Here is a 17,951-nt window from a genome sequence, read left to right as displayed (position 1 = left end):
CATGCTCTTAGCCCCGAAGTCACAATGGGCAGAGCTGGGTACAGGAACAGCAGGCAGGCCAGCACGGAGGGACCCCAAGCAGAGGGACAGTCCCTCCAGCCCCTCCCCAGCAGGTACAGCCTGGTCCAAGGTGGCGGTTCCTCCTGGCAGTCCAGCAGCCTGCTGGCTACCAGTTCCAGGTCAGCACCAACAGCATCCTTTCATGGGGTCACAGCCCCAATACTTATACCCCTTAGTGTCTTTGTTATCCCCATGCCACAGGGCTCTGCGCTCCGTCCAAACCAGTTCTGGGGGCACTCACACCTTTCTTTAAAGGTGCACCACCTACCCCTTTGTCAGTGTAGGCTCTGACCCCAGACACATCACAGGGGGCGGAGCCAGTATTGTGGAAGGCAGGCGCATTCCCATTCAGTTGCAGGGGCTACTCCTCCCACCACTCCAAAGGCAGATTGGCCTATTCAGCCTAGTTCTGACTCACCCAGCCCCTGTCACTCCAGAGCCAGACATGCAATACACATCAGGCAGGCACAAAGACACACGGCACACAGAAATTCCCACTTCTAAAAGTGCCATTTCTAAAATAGTGATAGTAAATCTGCGAACACCATTGCACAGCATTTATTACCGCTATTCCAAACATACCAAACTTGACCACTCTACTTTTCTCAGATCAGGAATTACCTCTGAAGCACATATAAGGGAATCCCCGATGCATTCCTATGCGAGGGCAGCCTCACAATAGTGAGAAACTAAAATGGCTGTTTGTCACCACCAGGACATGCCATACAATTAAGGCACATGTCCTACCTTGTACCGACAATGCACCCTGCCCATGGGACTAGCTAGGGCCTACCGTAGGGGTGACTGATATGTAGTCAAAGGCAGTGACACTCACTTTATGTGCTACGTAACAGCAGCAGTAAAGTACGCACACAGGCCCGGCAAAGGCAGAGGCCTGAGACAGGTTTGAAAGGCTACTTTGGTGGGTGGTGTAATCAGCGATGCAAGCCCACCAGTAGCACTTAATTTACAGGCCCGGGTATATGGGATACCACATTACTGGGGACTGATAGGTACCTTAAATTAGCCAAACAGGTGTAGACCAATCTTACCATATTTTACCATAGAAAGCACATGCATTTTACACTGGACAGCAGTGATAAAGTGCCCAGAGTCCTAAAACCACCAACGCCAGGTCAGAAATATACTTGGAGGAAGGCAAAAAGTTCAGGGATGACCCTGCCAAAAGGGCAAAGTCCAACAGGTAAGGATTTTGTGCAGATGATTTTTTAAAGAGTGTGTTGTGATTTCAGTTGCCTTAATGATGAAACTTGTCTAGAGGCAGAGGGTGTAGACAGCTAAGAGTTTGTGGTCACTTGTGATGCCTATGGGTCTGGTGAATGTATTGATGTGAGCTTAAGAGAATCGATGATGTCTAAGGAAACTATGATTTGTGATTGGGTCCACTGGGAGAGTGAAGTCTTCAAGGTAGATGGTACTTTTGTTGGAGATGCATTCATATGAGGTGGTGGGATGTTGAAGTGAAAGTTATAAAAATCAGGGTGGATTTCTGAATGGTAGTGAAGTCGCCGCCAATTTTGTGAGTATGTATCTTATGTAACCTTGAGGAATGTGTTAATCGAACACTCAACATTGACATTTGAATGAGACAAGTCATTATCATTAACCAGATCCTGGAGTCTGACAAAAGCAGAAATAAATCAATTTTGTAAAGCACCTTGAACTCTCTTTTCTGAAGAGTCTTTCACATTGTAGTCCTCTAAAGTACAGTGGGGCCAGGCTGTCTATTTAACCCATTGAGGCTGGTTAATGAGGTCCCAGGGCAGCCTCTGAGCTTTCCAAGGACTCTAAATCTCCCAGGGGTCTATTGTAGCAGGCACAGCAGGGCTGAAGCAAATTGAAAGAGAGAAACAGAGAGATAAAGCAAAAAACAAACAGTGGCAAAAACCAATCGATCAGAATTTAATGTGTTAAAGCATGGAGAGCTAGCACAATTCCCAATGTGTTATTGCAGCGTTTGATGTGCATTTATATATATATGTAGTTTTACTGTATAATTTTAAGTCATTGAAAGCGCGAAATATGTGGTAATCTGTTTACCGCACAGTTAATTTTGGGTTAAACTACTCTAAACAAGGTTCATGATGTTCAGGCTCTGAATTGAAGCAGCTTGCTATTTTCAGTATGGAAAGAGAAACCACCCACCTACACCAACCCTAACTCCTGAGTAGTATGGTTCACTTCACATATGAGGAACTTCCCCCTGCTGCTGGATAAGGCATTAACAGAGCACATTTGGTCAGCACCGCCCTGTTGCAAAGAATCAAGCCAGCTTCTTTGGAGCCTAGGCTATTATTTTCGGATGTGATGTCAGTGTTGATTAGAGTGGCTAACTGTCCTCATTTTATAGGTTTGCCCTGCAACTGTAGTTCCTGTCCCGCTGATCACACGGAGGCCCTGTGGAATGCGCATTGTCACGCAGTTTGGTTCCCTGCTACTTTAAACCCTCTCAAAGGACAATAAGCTGTCACTCTTTCAGCCTTTTGGGAGCTATGAAAGAGATACCTACCCTGTTGGTGGCTTGGAAGGAGGAGCTGCAGCACAGGTGGGGCACCTTCATCTAATCAGATGCAAACACCCCTTAATGTGTGAATAAAAGGCATGGGATGGACCTGTGCTGGGAGTGTCTCCCTGGTATTTCTTTCTTTCACTAATCCTGTTTAAAAGTTCTAACATTTTGTTAGATCAGTAGACAGAGGCACAGAGAGAATATGATTTGCCCATCAATAATTTGTTAAAATGGTGGAACTCAAGGCTGCTGCACACGGACAAGTGCTGCAAAGTATATACATTTACCATCATGTTGCATTTTAGTGGAGATAGTCACTTTTACACTCATCCAAGTAATATTCAGTCATTTTGCAACCATATGCTTGCTAGCTATCAATCAAGCAATAATCTTTATTTCGGTTGTAAAAAAACCATAAAAGATATACAAACATAAAAACAGTAAAATTTCCAATTCCGCACCGATCTGTCCCAACATAATTTAAGTACAGTAATTGTGGGACCGTCAAAGGCACTTGCGAATATTAAAACAATAAATACATTTTTAAAGTCTAAAAACATGGAACATCTATCAAAAATCTCATAATCGCAATTTTGCAATTATCAATTCATTTAAACAAACTTTATGTACATGATGTTGATTCCTTCTTAAGAAGTAAAAAAGAGGAATATAAAAGTTATAGGCAATACTGTCATTAACTCATAATTCCATATCGCACCTTCTAATACTTATTTTGACACAACTAAAGATCGGGCTAAAAGTTCCTATGGCTTAGAGCCCCTTCTCCTCCTTACACAGAAAAGAGGTATCTGCTTACGCTAAAGACAATAGATTGAGTTGTTTCAGTTCTAAGTATTCTTTCTGCCTCACTGAAACGTCTAAATCCCAAAAGGCGGCAGATAGGTTTTATCCATTTTCTTCTAGGATAAGTGTAGGCAGGACAAAAGAATAATACATGTGCTTCATCCTCTTTGGCACCAGTATTAAAACATTTGCAGATAACCAGGTTATCCTTCCCCGCTTTGCATGTCCATCTAGTGGTGTTTGCTTTACTTTGTAGTATACCATAGCGAAATTTTAAATACAGGGATTTGGCGAGACCTGGTAGAATTTCGTCAATGAAAGACTCAAATCTACTATCTGTTTTCATAGCAAGATACCTCAAAGATAAAGTGCCTAGTTCGGGGTTGTTTAAATGAGAATTTAAAACAAACACCCAATATCTTAGTTTTAGCACTTTTTTACAGCTCAGAGTTAAGCCTTCAGGATCTTTCCAATAGTGTCTCAACCGCAGCTTAATAAGCCAGTCCTCGATGTGGGTCAACCATAGCAACCTTGTATTATTTTTTATTCTCAGAATTTCTTTTAGAGTTTCTCTATAGTTATCTAATTCGTCTGTTGACCACACGCAGACCCAATACAACAAGGGTCGTAAAGCCGCGTGGTCATCAGTACGATGAATGTCCAAGTCCATAAGAGGAAGTAAAGGTGTACGCCGTGGAATAGCTAATAATTTCCTGAAAAAAATATTCTCTTGTAGCATAAAAATATGTTTAGCCGCGTAACCCCATAGTTCTGCCCCATAAAGAGAAGCAGATTGGGCCTTATATTTATACAGCTCCAATGCTGGGGACACAGCTTTAGATTGGCTACTCTTATGCCGTCTTGCTATCGGGACTAGGTTCTGTGTAAGAATAGTTTTTCTTTTATCTACTTGGGTTTTCCAATCTAGTTTAGTGTCTAGCGTAATGCCTAAATAATTAAAATTTTGCACATATTCAATCTTTTCTGTATTAACAGTCAATGTTTTTTTTAATTTCTATGAGGATTGACCGCCATGTATTTGGTTTTAGACGAGTTGATCTCCAATCCTTTGGTTTCGCAATAAGATCTGAAAGTATAAAGTACATTTTGTAAACCTTTGGGTGTCTGTGATATTAAAATAGTATCATCTGCAAACAGGAGTGCAGGAACGTGGGCACCACCTATCTTGGGAGAAACATGTTCGCAGCCCAAGAGGGAGTCAGGTATATCGGTCACATATAGCGAGAACAATGTCGGTGCCAACATACATCCCTGTCTTACACCCCTGCTTATATTGATGGGGTCTGTCAATTCTCCATTTGGGCCCCATCTCACCCTAGCATAGTTGGCCTCGTGCAACCTAACAATCTGTTCTAGAATTTCCCCAGGAGCACCCTGATCCCTCAGTCTTGTCCACAGGGTGTTTCTGGGGACCAGGTCCAAGGCTGCCCTGAGGTCAACAAATGCAATGTACAGATGTGCCCTTTTTATTTTAATATACTTCCAGATGATACAAAGGAATCTAAAACCCTGGTCGTTTGTGCTGATTTTTTCTCTAAAACCTGCCTGGTACTTGATTAGAACAGTGATCAATACCAGCCGTAATGCACTCAAGAAACACATATAAATACAATGATCTAAAAGTAATATTTTTATCATGTAGTTCACAAAAGTGTGTGCAACTGGTAAGAGGCCCTGCAAGCCATCTGCAAGAATAATAAAAAATTGATCTGGGAAACCCAATGTACTACAAAGGTTGTCGCAAAATTGTGTTTCATTTACAAATGAATTTAAACATAAATGTTCATTCTTATACAAGATTATCGAAAGTAAACCATGTAATCATGAAGCTTCAGAAGAAACATAGCACTCAAATGTCCAAATGGCGAAGGTTTCCAAGTGAAATTTATTCACTATCTTCAAAGGAGATTTTCACAAAATCAAGATGAGAAATGCTTCAATTCAGCATACTAAGTCTTTAAAAATCCCAATGCTTTCGGGCATTACAGGATAGCCCTTCATCAGGGGAATCTGTCAACATTAAAGAACAAACGGTATTCAAAAAATGATATATATACTGTACATGGCCTCAAAATTCTTAGAGGAAAGAACTGACCGAATTGTGATAGTGCCAACCAAACTCCCAAGAAACATGAAAGATCTTCACGACTCAAAGAAGAAGACCTTACCACTGCCTGTTCAACTACAGTTTGGGGATACCCTCTGTTTAAGAATTTGTCTTTGGATTTTTCAATTGTCTGCATGCCCACCGCGGCGTTGGAGGAAATATGCTTGATTCTCAAGAACTGAGAAAAAGGCAGATGTCGTTTGAGTGACCAAGGATAGAAACTTTGATACAACAGTGCATTGTTGCGATCAGTTGGTTTTTGAAAAATGGAAGTTTCGATGGTGTGGTGTACCAAGCTCAGTCTCACGTCAAGGAAAGCTATACTTTCAGGTTCAATAAGATGTGTAAATTGAATTCTTGGATTAATATCATTCTGACCATGAATCAGACATTCAAGGTCACGGCGTGACCCGTGCCAGATAATCAAAATATCGTCAATGTATCGACGATAAGAAATCAAATTGGTGCTCCATTCAGCTTTAGAAAGAATATGCTCAGTCTCAAATTTGAACATAAAAATGTTCGCGTAGCTGGGGACCCCAGAAAAACCCAAAGATGTTCCATTGGATTGCATAATAAATTGACCCTTCCATGAAAAATAGCAATGAAAAAGACAAAAATGGAGGATTTCTAAAAGAAACACTCTATTGGCTCTAACAGTTTCATGTCTGAGCAAAGCCCATTCGATTGCTTCAATGCCTTCAAGATAGGGGATTGAAGTGTACAGCGACACAACATCCACAGTACATAACCAAATTTCATCTCCATCAGGAATATGTATATCCTGAAGGATGTTCAACAAGTGTGTGGTGTCTTGCACATAGGATGGGCAGGACTGTACAATGGGTTGTTAAAAGGTATCAAGGTAATGTCCTAGAGAGTCATGGATAGATCCACACCCAGAGACAATCGGTCTCAATAGGGGATCACAAAGACTTTTATGGATTTTGGGTAACATATAAAGTACTGGCCTGCGTGGAAAACGCGTTGTTAAAAAATCTTTGGTCTTGGAGTTAATCCGTTTCATTTCCTGAGCATGTCGCTATATTTTTTTTAAGTGAGGCTGAAAATTCCATGGTGGGATCATGAGGTAAAGGTAAATATGTAGATGAATCCTGCAACATCATAGCGATCTTATCGTCATACCTAGCTGCATCCATCACAATGAGTGCGCCACCCTTGTCTGCCTTAGTAAAGTGTAATGAGGTGTCAGATTGTAGAGATATAAGTGATGATCTATCGCTTCGAGTAAGATTGGAGGAAATGTTGGGAGCTGTAGGCAACTTTGCGATATCTTGTTTGACTAACATTTCAAACAGGTCAATGGTCTTGTGTGAAGTGGGGGAACAAACGTGCTTTTAGGTTTAAATTCAAGAAACTCGTCAGTATCAGTTAGAACAGGAGTATTGACCACATTAGAGAAAAAGTGACATAGCCTAAGTTTTCTCGTGAGTCTGTAAAGACCTACCTGTGAATCTAAACTTTTGGATTGGTATGTGGGGACAAAAGAATATCCTTTGCTAAGCACAGACATGTGTTTGTCAGTAAGTTTTTTGGATGAGATATTCCCAACTAGTGTTTCTTTTTGCGACTTGGTTTTCCCGAATCGATGACCTCTACGCGTTTGGCTACCTCTGTTGTTGACTCTGTGGGCGGCTGGTTTGCTGCCGGGCTGGTGGACAAAAAGTAGCCTTAGTGGTACTGGCGCTGCCACTGGCAGCTTCAGTGTCAGGAGGCGGGCTAGTCGAAGGTACAGGGGGACGAGACAGTTGTGTATCAGTAACTGACGCGAGACTCATCAGATGAAGTTGGTCCCTGTTTCTGCCAGTTACGTTTTTGGGCATAGACTTCAGCCCAAGAGTAGACCTCATCAAGTTTGTAGTCTATCGTGTCTCTACGAAACTTCCTTACTTTGCGTTCATGAATGTCCTTTGCGTATGAGTCAAGCCGTGTGTTAATGTCGTTGAGTGTGGAAGTTAAGGAGTCAGCTTCCATAGGTTGTGTGAGATTGGATTGAAGTTCCTTAATTTCTGCTTCCAGACCCACTAGGACCTGCGACAACTCTTCAACTATTAGCAAGATAAGGTCCAGTGAACATTTATTCAAAATAGCGTACCACTTATCCATACATTTTCTATTCATTTTAAACAGCATTGGTTTGATGGCGATGCGCAAACCTCGAGGTATACGGCTGGTTTATGATATTGAATCAACGAGGTAGCATGTAGGCGTTGGTTAATTTCCCTCCGCATCAGATACTCAAGTTGACGAATTTGCTGTTGTATATGTCCTGACGTAGTGTCTAAAGTTCTCACCTCTTTGATGAGCCCATAAATATCACTCGCTTCAACGGATTAATAAACTTTAGTCTGTGCTCTGTTGTCAGTTAAATGTAAAATATCATCAAAAGACGACATACTGGATGTAACAAAAAAAAATTCAGTGGTGGTGCAAAAAGTGGCTGCAGTGCAGAAAAATTGTGAAAACAGTGATCAATAGCAGCCGTAATGCACTCAAGAAACAAATATTCACTTGGAAACCTTCGCCATTTGGACATTTGAGTGCTATGTTTCTTCTGAAGGTTCATGATTACATGGTTTACTTTCGATAATCTTGTATAAGAATGAACATTTATGTTTAAATTCATTTGTAAATATTGTTGAAACACAATTTTGCGACAACCTTTGTAGTGCATTGGGTTTCCCAGATAGATATCTGGATTTACATTTTTTGTTATTCTTGCAGATGGCTTGCAGGGCCTCTTACCCGTTGCACACACTTTTGTGAACTACATGATAAAAATATTACTTTTAGATCATTGCATTTATATTTGTTTCTTGAGTGCATTACGAATGCTATTGATTACTGTTTTCACAATTTTTCTGCACTGCAGCCACTGTTTGCACCACCACTGAAAAAATTCTTGATACATCCAGTATGTCGTCTTTTGATGATATATTACATTTAACTGACAACAGAGCACAGACTTAAGTTTATTCATCCGCGGAAGCGAGTGATATTTATGGGCTCATCAAAGAGGTGAGAACTTTTGACACTACGTCAGGACCTATACAACAGCAAATTCATCAACTTGAGTATCTGATGCGGAGTGAAATTAACCAACGCCTGCATGCTACCACATTGATTCAATATCATAAAGCCAGTTGCATACCTCGAGGTTTGCGCATCGCCATCAAACCAATGCTGTTTAAAATGAATAAAAAATGCATGGATAAGTGGTACGCTATTTTAAATAAGTGTTCACTGGACCTTATCTTGCTAATCGTTGAAGAGTTTTCGCAGGTCCTAGTGGGTCTGGAAGCAGAAATTAAGGAACTTCAATCCAATATCACACAACGTATGGAAGCTGACTCCTTAACTTCCACACTCAATGACATTAACACACGGCTTGACTCATACGCAAAGGACATTCATGGACGCAAAGTAAGGAAGTTTCGTAGAGACACGATAGACTACAAATTTGATGAGGTCTACTCTTGGGCTGAAGTCTATGCCCAAAAACGTAACTGGCAGAAACAGGGTCCAACATCACCTGATGAGGGTTTCGAGTCAGTTACTGATACACAACTGTCTCGTCCCCCTGTACCTTCGACTATCCCGCCTCCTGACACTGAAGCTGCCAGTGGCAGCACCAGTACCACTAAGGCTACTTTTTTGTCCACCAGCCCGGCAGCAAACCAGCCGCCCACAGAGTCAACAACAGAGGTAGCCAAACCCGTAGAGGTCACCGATTCGGGAAAACCAAGTCGCAAAAAGAAACACTAGTTGTGAATATCTCATCCAAAAAACTTACTGACAAACAAATGTCTGTGCTTAGCAAAGGATGTTCTTTTGTCCCCACATACCAATCCAAAAGTTTAGATTCACAGGTAGATCTTTACAGATTCACGAGAAAACTTAGGCTATGTCACTTTTTCTCTAATGTGGTCAATACTCCTGTTCAAACTGATACTGACGGGTTTCTTGAATTTAAACCTAAAAGCACGTTTGTTCCCCCCACTTCACACAAGACCATTGACCTGTTTGAAACGTTAGTCAAACAAGATATCGCAAAGCTGCCTACAGCTCCCAACGTTTCCTCCAATCTTACTCAAAGCGATATATCAGCACTTATGTCTCTATAATCTGACACCTCATTACACTTTACTAGGGCAGACAAGGGTGGCGCACTCGTGATGGATGCAGCTAGGTATGACGATAAGATCGCTATGGTGTTGCAGGATTCATCTACATATTTACCTTTACCTCATGATCCCACCATGGAATTTTCAGCCTTACTTGAAAAAATATTGCGACATGCTCAGGAAATGAAATGGATTAATTCCAAGACCAAAGATTTTTTGACAACGCGTTTTCCACGCAGGCCAGTACTTTATATGTTACCCAAAATCCATAAAAGTCTTTGTGATCCCCCATTGAGACCGATTGTCTCTGGGTGTGGATCTATCCATGACTCTCTAGGACATTACCTTTGTACTTTTTTGCAACTTATTGTACAGTCCTGCCCACCCTATGTGCAAGACACCACACACTTGTTGAACATCCTTCAGGATATACATATTCCTGAGGGAGATGGAATTTGGTTATGTACTGTGGATGTTGTGTCGCTGTACACTTCAATCCCCCATCTTGAAGGCATTGAAGCAATCGAATGGGCTTTGCTCACACAGGAAACTGTTAGAGCTAATAGAGTGTTTCTTTTAGAAATCCTCCATTTTTGTCTTTTTCAATGCTATTTTTCATGAAAGGGTCAATTTTTTATGCAATCCAATGGAACATCTAAGGGTTTTTCTGGGGCCCCCAGCTACGCGAACATTTTTATGTTCAAATTGAGACTGAGCATATTCTTTCTAAAGCTGAATGGAGCACCAATTTGATTGCTTATCGTCAACACATAGACGATATTTTGATTATCTGGCATGGGTCACGCCATGACCATGAATGTCTGATTCATGGTCTGAATGATATTAATCCAAGAATTCAATTTACACACCTTATTGAACCTGAAAGTATAGCTTTCCTTGACGTGAGACTGAGCTTGGTACACCACACCATTGAAACTTCCATTTTTCATAAACCGACTGATCCCAACAAGGCACTGTTGTATCAAAGTTTCCATCCTTGGTCACTCAAACGACATCTGCCTTTTTCTCAGTTTTTGAGAATCAAGTGTATTTACTCCAACGCTGCGGTGGGCATGCAGACAATTGAAAAATCCAAAGACAAATTCTTAAACAGAGGGTATCCGCAAACTGTAGTTGATCAGGCAGTGGTAAGGTCCTCTTCTTTGAGTCGTGAAGATCTTTAATTTTTCTTAGGAGTTTGGTTGGCACTATCACAATTCGGTCAGTTCTTTCCTCTAAGAATTTTGAGCCCATGTACAGTATATATATAATTTTTTGAATACCGTTTGTTCTTTAATGTTGACAGATTCCCTTGATGAAGGGCTATCCTGTAATGCTCAAAATGAATTGGAATTTTTAAAGACTTAGGGGCCGATTATGATGGCGGACGGACCTGAGTCCGTCCGCCACCATAGAGCAGGAGGGAACCTCCGCATTGCCTGCGGAGTTCCCTCCTGTGCAATTAGGATGTGACCGCCACCCTGGCGGTCACATCCTCTATTTTTACCATTGCGGCGGGTGCGGCTTCAAGCTATCAAGCTATGGTAAAAATGCATAGATTGCATTTGTATGCAGAAAGCGGCAGGCACCATGCGGTGCCTGCCGATTTCTGCATACAAATGCAGGGGGGTACCATAGGTACCCTCCATGTGCACCCCCCATCCCCCTTCACCTAGGGGGCCGCAACGGGCCCCCGCAGTGAAGTTACACATGCTTTTCCACGGCGGAAAACCCGCCGCGGAAAAGCATCTTTTAAAGCCCTTCCTAATATGGTGGACGGTGTCTGAGAGACACCGCCACCATATTAGAGCTTTTCCGCCGCAGTTGTAAGCCAACCGCAGCGGAAAAGCTGCGGACGGAAACCAGGACCCACCAGCCATCCTAATGTGGCGGTGGGTCTTTGGTGGTCCGCTGCGGTTTTTCCGTATACTCTGGGCCGGCGGTGGCTTCCGCCGGCCCGGAGGATGCGGAAAAACCGCAATCATAATAGGCCCCTGAGTATGCTGAATTGAAGCATTTCTCATCTTGATTTTGTGAAAATCTCCATTGAAGATAGTGAATAAATTTCACTTGGAAACCTTCGCCATTTGGACATTTGAGTGCTATGTTTCTTCTGAAGCTTCATGATTACATGGTTTACTTTCGATAATCTTGTATAAGAATGAACATTTATGTTTAAATTCATTTGCAAATATTGTTGAAACACAATTTTGCGACAACCTTTGTAGTGCATTGGGTTTCCCAGATAGATATCTGGGTTTACATTTTTTGGTACTGGGTTAGAGCATTATTTTCCCCAATCCAATTCCGATTAAAATTTGTCTTGCAAATACCTTTTGTAGGACATCAATTAGACTAATTGGTCTATAATGGGCCGGACTCATACGGTCTCCCTTCTTAAAGATGGCTACGATGTCTGCACCCCGCCATGTGCCAGGGATAGGAGCACCCTTTTCAATGGCATTACACAGACAGTTAATATACAGGGCTCATACCTTATTCTCGTGTTTCCATAGGTCCCCAGGAAGCCTGTCTGGCCCAGGGGCCTTACCTGGTTTTATTGCATTTATGGCTTCCATAGTTTCTGACATGCTAAAGGACAGGGGTGTCTCATTTAGGTTAAGGCTTAAGTCATCATTACCGAGGATAGCTTTGTTATTGATCGGGGAATATAATTCTGAGAAATGAGATACCCAAGTATTGGCGTCTAAAGCCAGATCCCTGCGACAGGCTCCATTGCTGTTACCCCTAGCGATTAAGCCCCAAAACATGGCCTGATCATTTACTTTGCACGCACGGAGTAGCTCGGACCAGATATTCTCATCCCAACACTTCTTTGCCTTAAGAACTATACCCTTGTAACACCTCCTTTTCTCCCTTAGCACTAAAACATCATTACTTTTTGCTGCCTCGATAAGTTCCTTTTTGTCATTGCGACATTCTTTATTAAACCATAAATCATCCCTAAGGGCTATATCTGGCTGTCCATTTTTTGGGGGCTTAGGAATTTTGGTTGATATTTGTACAAGACCCTGTAACATGTTTTCGTGGATCTGCATATTAGGGATCTCTTTTGCTGGAAGAGTAATATATGGGGAGAGTAAATCTACGTATATCGCATACATTTTTTTTAACTGTAATTTTGTTCCCCAATACTAGCGGCCATTTATGGGCTCTACGATTGTTTGAAACCATATGCCCAGTTTCGGTGTATGTGACGCTCTTTTTTCTCTTGGCAGTTAAATGGAATAATGGCGCAAGAAGAGTCAAACTGAGAGGATAATGATCACTCTCTATACGGTTTTCCACTACAAGATCACTTGCCATAGGCCAAAGTGAAATTGAAACCATTACATAGTCTATGACAACTACCCAGCTTAAAATCTGGCTGGCTTGGGCTATCTGATGGTAAGCACCCATTACAGGCGCGTAGACCATGAGCTGCAACCAATCGCAGTATCTGTGCTGCAGCACTTGAACAATGGACTGCAGAACTGGTCTCAATTGCAGGAATATTATTAGCATTATCCTCCGCCTCAAAAATATTTTCTAGGCCTGCTATCGCCTCGAATTTACGGTTACAATCCCCCCAATAATGACCATAGCTCTCTGATTGAGCAAGGAAATAGTATGGTCTAGTTGCTCAATGACTTCTGCTTCTTTATTGTCAGCTGATGGCCTACTGTAAACATTCAGAATACAAACCTCTCTTTTGTTGGGACCTATAAACTTGACTCCTAAGATATCCTGACTATTGGAATCAATTTGTATGAAATCAATTCCAAACGTGATTTTTGCCCAAATTATCAGACCTCCAGAGGGTCTTCCTTTAGTTGAAGTAATGGCAGGTATGCTAAAAGTTTTGTAGCCTACTTTAAAAGAACTTTCAACGGCCCAAGTTTCTGGAATAATACAATTTCACTATTATCAATATACTCCTGCCACATGGGGTCACTTAGGTTTTTTCTAATGCCCGCTATATTCCAGGACGCAATTTTATGTTGGGTTCTACGCCTGTGTCAGGTATATTGCCATTTATCCTTGTGTTATTAACTTCTATTGCTTGTTTAAGCTCTGTATTATTACAATGGTCGTCGCTGGTGCTGCAGTCACCTTCAGTTTTATCAACCTGTTTTTCTATCACAGTATGTTTATCGTACACCTTCACTTTAGGTATTAGATATACGTGGCTTCTCTCACAGGTCCTCTCAGTAGTTATTTCATTAGTCACAACCTCAGTATTAGTAGTATCCAGGAATAAATCCTCTCTGTTACTTTTAGGATGCAGCGTAGAAGCCTTATTTTTAATACTCAAATTTCCTGACACCTTAAGATTTTTTTTAAGGGTCACATCACTACACACATTTGCTATTCTATCGTCCGCAGTATCTGAACCTGGTGATGTCCTGGGTCCTGCTGCTCTCAGTCAGTCTACTCCTTCAAGCCCATATAACTCCTCAAAGCGGTTAGTAGTGGGAATGATGAATTGATGTTTAAACCCACCCACAATCCCTACTCGTTGTACCCCCAAGGGATTAAGGTTGGATGTTACAAAGGAAGTTGGACGATAAAAATAACTTAAGTCATGGGTGTGAAGGTAGGCAGACAAAATATCGAAATTAAAATATCGATATACAATAATATCGATGTTTTAATATTGATGGTATAGTATATCGATGTGCCATAATATCGACAGACAGAATATCGAGATTAAGGTATGTATGTTAGTAATATCGAAATTTTGTTGTTTAGTGTTATGTATTTTATTTTGTTGTTTATATGTTTGCTAAATATGTTTAGAAATGTATGTTTGAAAATTAGTAATTTTGTTAACATTTTGCGTTTTAGTATTAGAGCGGGTTGTGGGTTTATAGGGGAATAGGGTGGGAAGTAGTTTAATAATAATTAATTAATTAATATATGTTTGTAAATATTTTTAATAAATAATTAATTGGTAATTAATTAATATTAATTAGTTAATTAATTAATATATGTTTGTAAATATTTTTAAATAATAATTAATTGGTAAATAATTAATATTAATTAGTTAATTAATTAATATAATTTTGTACATATTTTTAATTAATAATTAATTGGAAATTAATTAATATTAATTAGTTAATTACATTAATTAAAGTAATATTTTAATATATATCATTTTTTTATTGTTAATTAATTATTTGGGAAAAATTAATATTAATTAGTAAATTAAATTAATTATAGCTAATGTGCTAATATATTTACTTTATTGTTATTGTTAATTAATAATTAATTGGTAATTAAATAATGTTAATTAATTTTGGGTAAAGGAGTATTTTTAGGGTTCAGGGTCAGTTTTCAGTTTTTGGGTAAAGGGGTATTTTTAGGGTTCAGGGTCAGTTTTCAGTTTTTGGGTAAAGGGGTATTTTTTGGGTTCAGGGTCAGTTTTCAGTTTTTGGGTAAAGGGGTATTTTTAGGGTTCAGGGTCAGTTTTCAGTTTTTGGGTAAAGGGGTATTTTTAGGGTTCAGGGTCAGTTTTCAGTTTTTGGGTAAAGGGGTATTTTTAGGGTTCAGGGTCAGTTTTCAGTTTTTGGGTGAAGGGGTATTTTTAGGGTTCAGGGTCAGTTTTCAGTTCTTGGGTAAAGGGGTATTTTTAGGGTTCAGGGTCAGTTTTCAGTTTTTGGGTAAAGGGGTATTTTTAGGGTTCAGGGTCAGTTTTGGGTTTTTGGGGTACAGGGGTATTTTTAGGGTTCAGGGTCAGTTTTGGGTTTTTGGGTTACAGGGGTATTTTTAGGGTTCAGGGTCAGTTTTGGGTTTTTGGGGTACAGGCGTACAGGGTAAAAATAAAATAAATTTAATTTGAATCAATTAAATGAAATTAAAAAAATAAAATTACATTAAATTATTAAGTTTTTAATTTATTTTAAATGTATATGTATTACTTTTAATTTTTTAATTATGTTTTAATGTTTTTATTTAATATTTGTTAAATTATATGTATTTTAAAATTATTTTTACATTATTATTAATACATTTAAAAAAAACGATATTTTTAATTTCGATATTTATGTACTACGATATTATTTTTTCGATATGTTTGTACTTACCATTATGTAGATATAATTTCGATATTTTTGATTTCGAATTTTTGTGTCGATATTTTTGTATGTAGATATTCTGTCTGTCGATATTATGTCAGACATTCGGGTGTGAATGCCACTCCTGCCACTTGGATGGTATCGATCGCAAATGTGGCCAACAACCCGTCTATCCCTGATGTTGACAATGATAGAATGACCAACTATATCCTTAGGTCTTAGCCCCACCCAGTTTACTCTTCTAGCGTACAAAATCTCACCATCTATATGGCTCTGGAGGGGTCTGTTCCTATTTAGCCAGAAGGTTACCTTATTTTCTAATTCTGGGTAAGTTTCTATTTTGTCATTCTCTAACTTAGGAACCCCAGTAAGTACACAACATATGGGAAGGAGTCTGGTGGTAAATCAATACATTTTAAGACACATGTATGCTTTGTAGTGTTAGGTATTTCCTTATCTGCAAATGGATTTTCTTTGGTCTGCCCCACAACCCCATGCTCCTGTGCCAGCCTTCCCCCCCCCCACCCCTAAATGCCCCTCTCCCTCTAAAACCTTTGCCCTACTTTCAGCAAGTGTGGCAGCTTGACCATTTCTATTTAGTACCAAGGGGGATGTATTGATTACAATCGGGGTGGGCAGCAGGGTAGCTGTAGCTGTTGGTTCTTGTGATATGTTTTTTTCCACTATACTTTGCCTCAGTATACTCTCGACCAGCTTTTTTAGGGTAACCAAATTTTCTGCAGTAATCCGCACAAGTTTCCCTCAATCTTTCACTAATTATATTTGTCCTCTCTAACAGGGGTAATATTAAAGACGTAATCACTTGCTCACTTTGGCCACAAAACCCTCAGTTATTTGAGGCTGAGACCAAGTTAAGTCAGCCGTCTCAGTAGTTGGCAACATTAAAGATGGGGTGAGTGTCGGTACAGATGGTGACAATGTAATTGCTTGTGGGGCCGGGGTCTCTTCTGTGCCATTATTGGTCATTTTATACGTTTTATATTATCTTTAGGCACCTTCCCTTATGGGGACCTCCTCCACGTTTCCTCTTGGCAGAAGAGACTGATCCTGTAGTTTGTTTTAGGGTTTGGGATTTAGTACTATGTTTAGATAGAGACCTTGTGGAGGAGCGTGGGGCAGTGCCATTAGATATATCATCCATGGCAGAATTATTAGTTAAGACAATAAGACTGCTCTCATTTATCACAGGTAGGTCTGTCTCAAGTTCATTATTGTCACCCACGTTAGCATGTGTGTTATTTACTCGTCTTTCTAATTGGTTTGGTGAAATAGCCGACATTATCGTCCCTAAGGAGGATCGTCTCACATACATCGGTTCTAAAGAAAGGCGACGTTCTGTCAGGGTTAATTCGTGTTCTAATACTGATGTTGCTCTGGTAATGAATTGATCAAGTGTTCCATTGATGGTTCCCCCCGTCGCGACCCTCCTCCCTTTCCCTGCACAAGCCGCCATCAATGCAATGGATTACAATATAGACGATTATCAAGCTCACCTAGCCTGCCCCCTAGCTATAGACTATCAGTCAATTCGGAACAACAATCACAAATAAATTGTTAATGTCCTTACTGTTCCGAAGATGTTCAGGGGTGGCCCAGCCCAGCCTCCTCCGGGCTACGACGGGCGCGGATGGGCCAGCCCTAGGCCCGGGTTTCGCCCGGGCAGCACCGCGCGCGTCCCGCGCCGCGGGAGGCTCTTCATGCTTTTAAGCGCCTCCTGGCGCTTAAAGATGATAACAAGCACCTGTGGCCCCGTGAGTGCCGGGAATGCTGGGAGTGGAAGTCCTGGACCGACCACATCACCACCAGCGGTACGGTCCCGCCGGAGCGGCTGCGAGGGTGTCCGAAGTTCGCAAAAGCACTGTAACACGGTGCCCAAGTAAGCTTTTAGCCTGAATGAGGTGAGCAAACCAGGAATTGTGCAGTTAAGGTATCCCGCACCGCGGGAGGCTCTGCGTGCTTTTAAGTGCCTCCTGGAGGGCTCAACACCATGAAAAGAGTGGTGGTCAGGCAACTCGAGATATGCCAGGCAGTGCTACTGCAGCACCAGTAGCGTATTTCTGCCTCTGGTCACTGCACAAACTCCGTGGGATCCTGGATCCTTGGTGGTTGCAGCGGTCCTCTGGCGATCCAACTGCCGCAGTCATAATACTGCGGGCAGTCCAGCAGAGCCACGGTGGTTGGACCAC

The 17,951-nt window shown here is 41.0% G+C and overlaps 1 protein-coding gene across 2 annotated transcripts in view; it reads right to left on the bottom strand.

Moving 5' to 3' along the window:
- The window catches only part of LOC144763264 (ribosomal protein S6 kinase alpha-2), a 1,818,960-nt gene that overhangs the window by 1,264,093 nt on the left and 536,916 nt on the right, over nucleotides 1-17,951 (bottom strand). Inside the window, exon 1 of one of the 2 annotated variants that reach the window (XM_078648718.1) lies at nucleotides 17,333-17,551. The exons of the other annotated variant lie outside the window; for it this stretch is intronic. The gene's annotated coding sequence lies outside the window, so the exon portion shown is untranslated. Of the gene's footprint in view, nucleotides 1-17,332; nucleotides 17,552-17,951 lie in introns of those variants that run through there. 2 annotated transcript variants of the gene reach the window in all.

Source organism: Lissotriton helveticus, chromosome 6 (genome assembly GCF_964261635.1).
Source record: "Lissotriton helveticus chromosome 6, aLisHel1.1, whole genome shotgun sequence".
NCBI classification, from domain to species: Eukaryota; Metazoa; Chordata; class Amphibia; order Caudata; family Salamandridae; genus Lissotriton; species Lissotriton helveticus.
The sequence above is the reverse complement of the archived record's forward strand: the minus strand, read 5'-3'. Positions and strand labels throughout refer to the sequence as shown.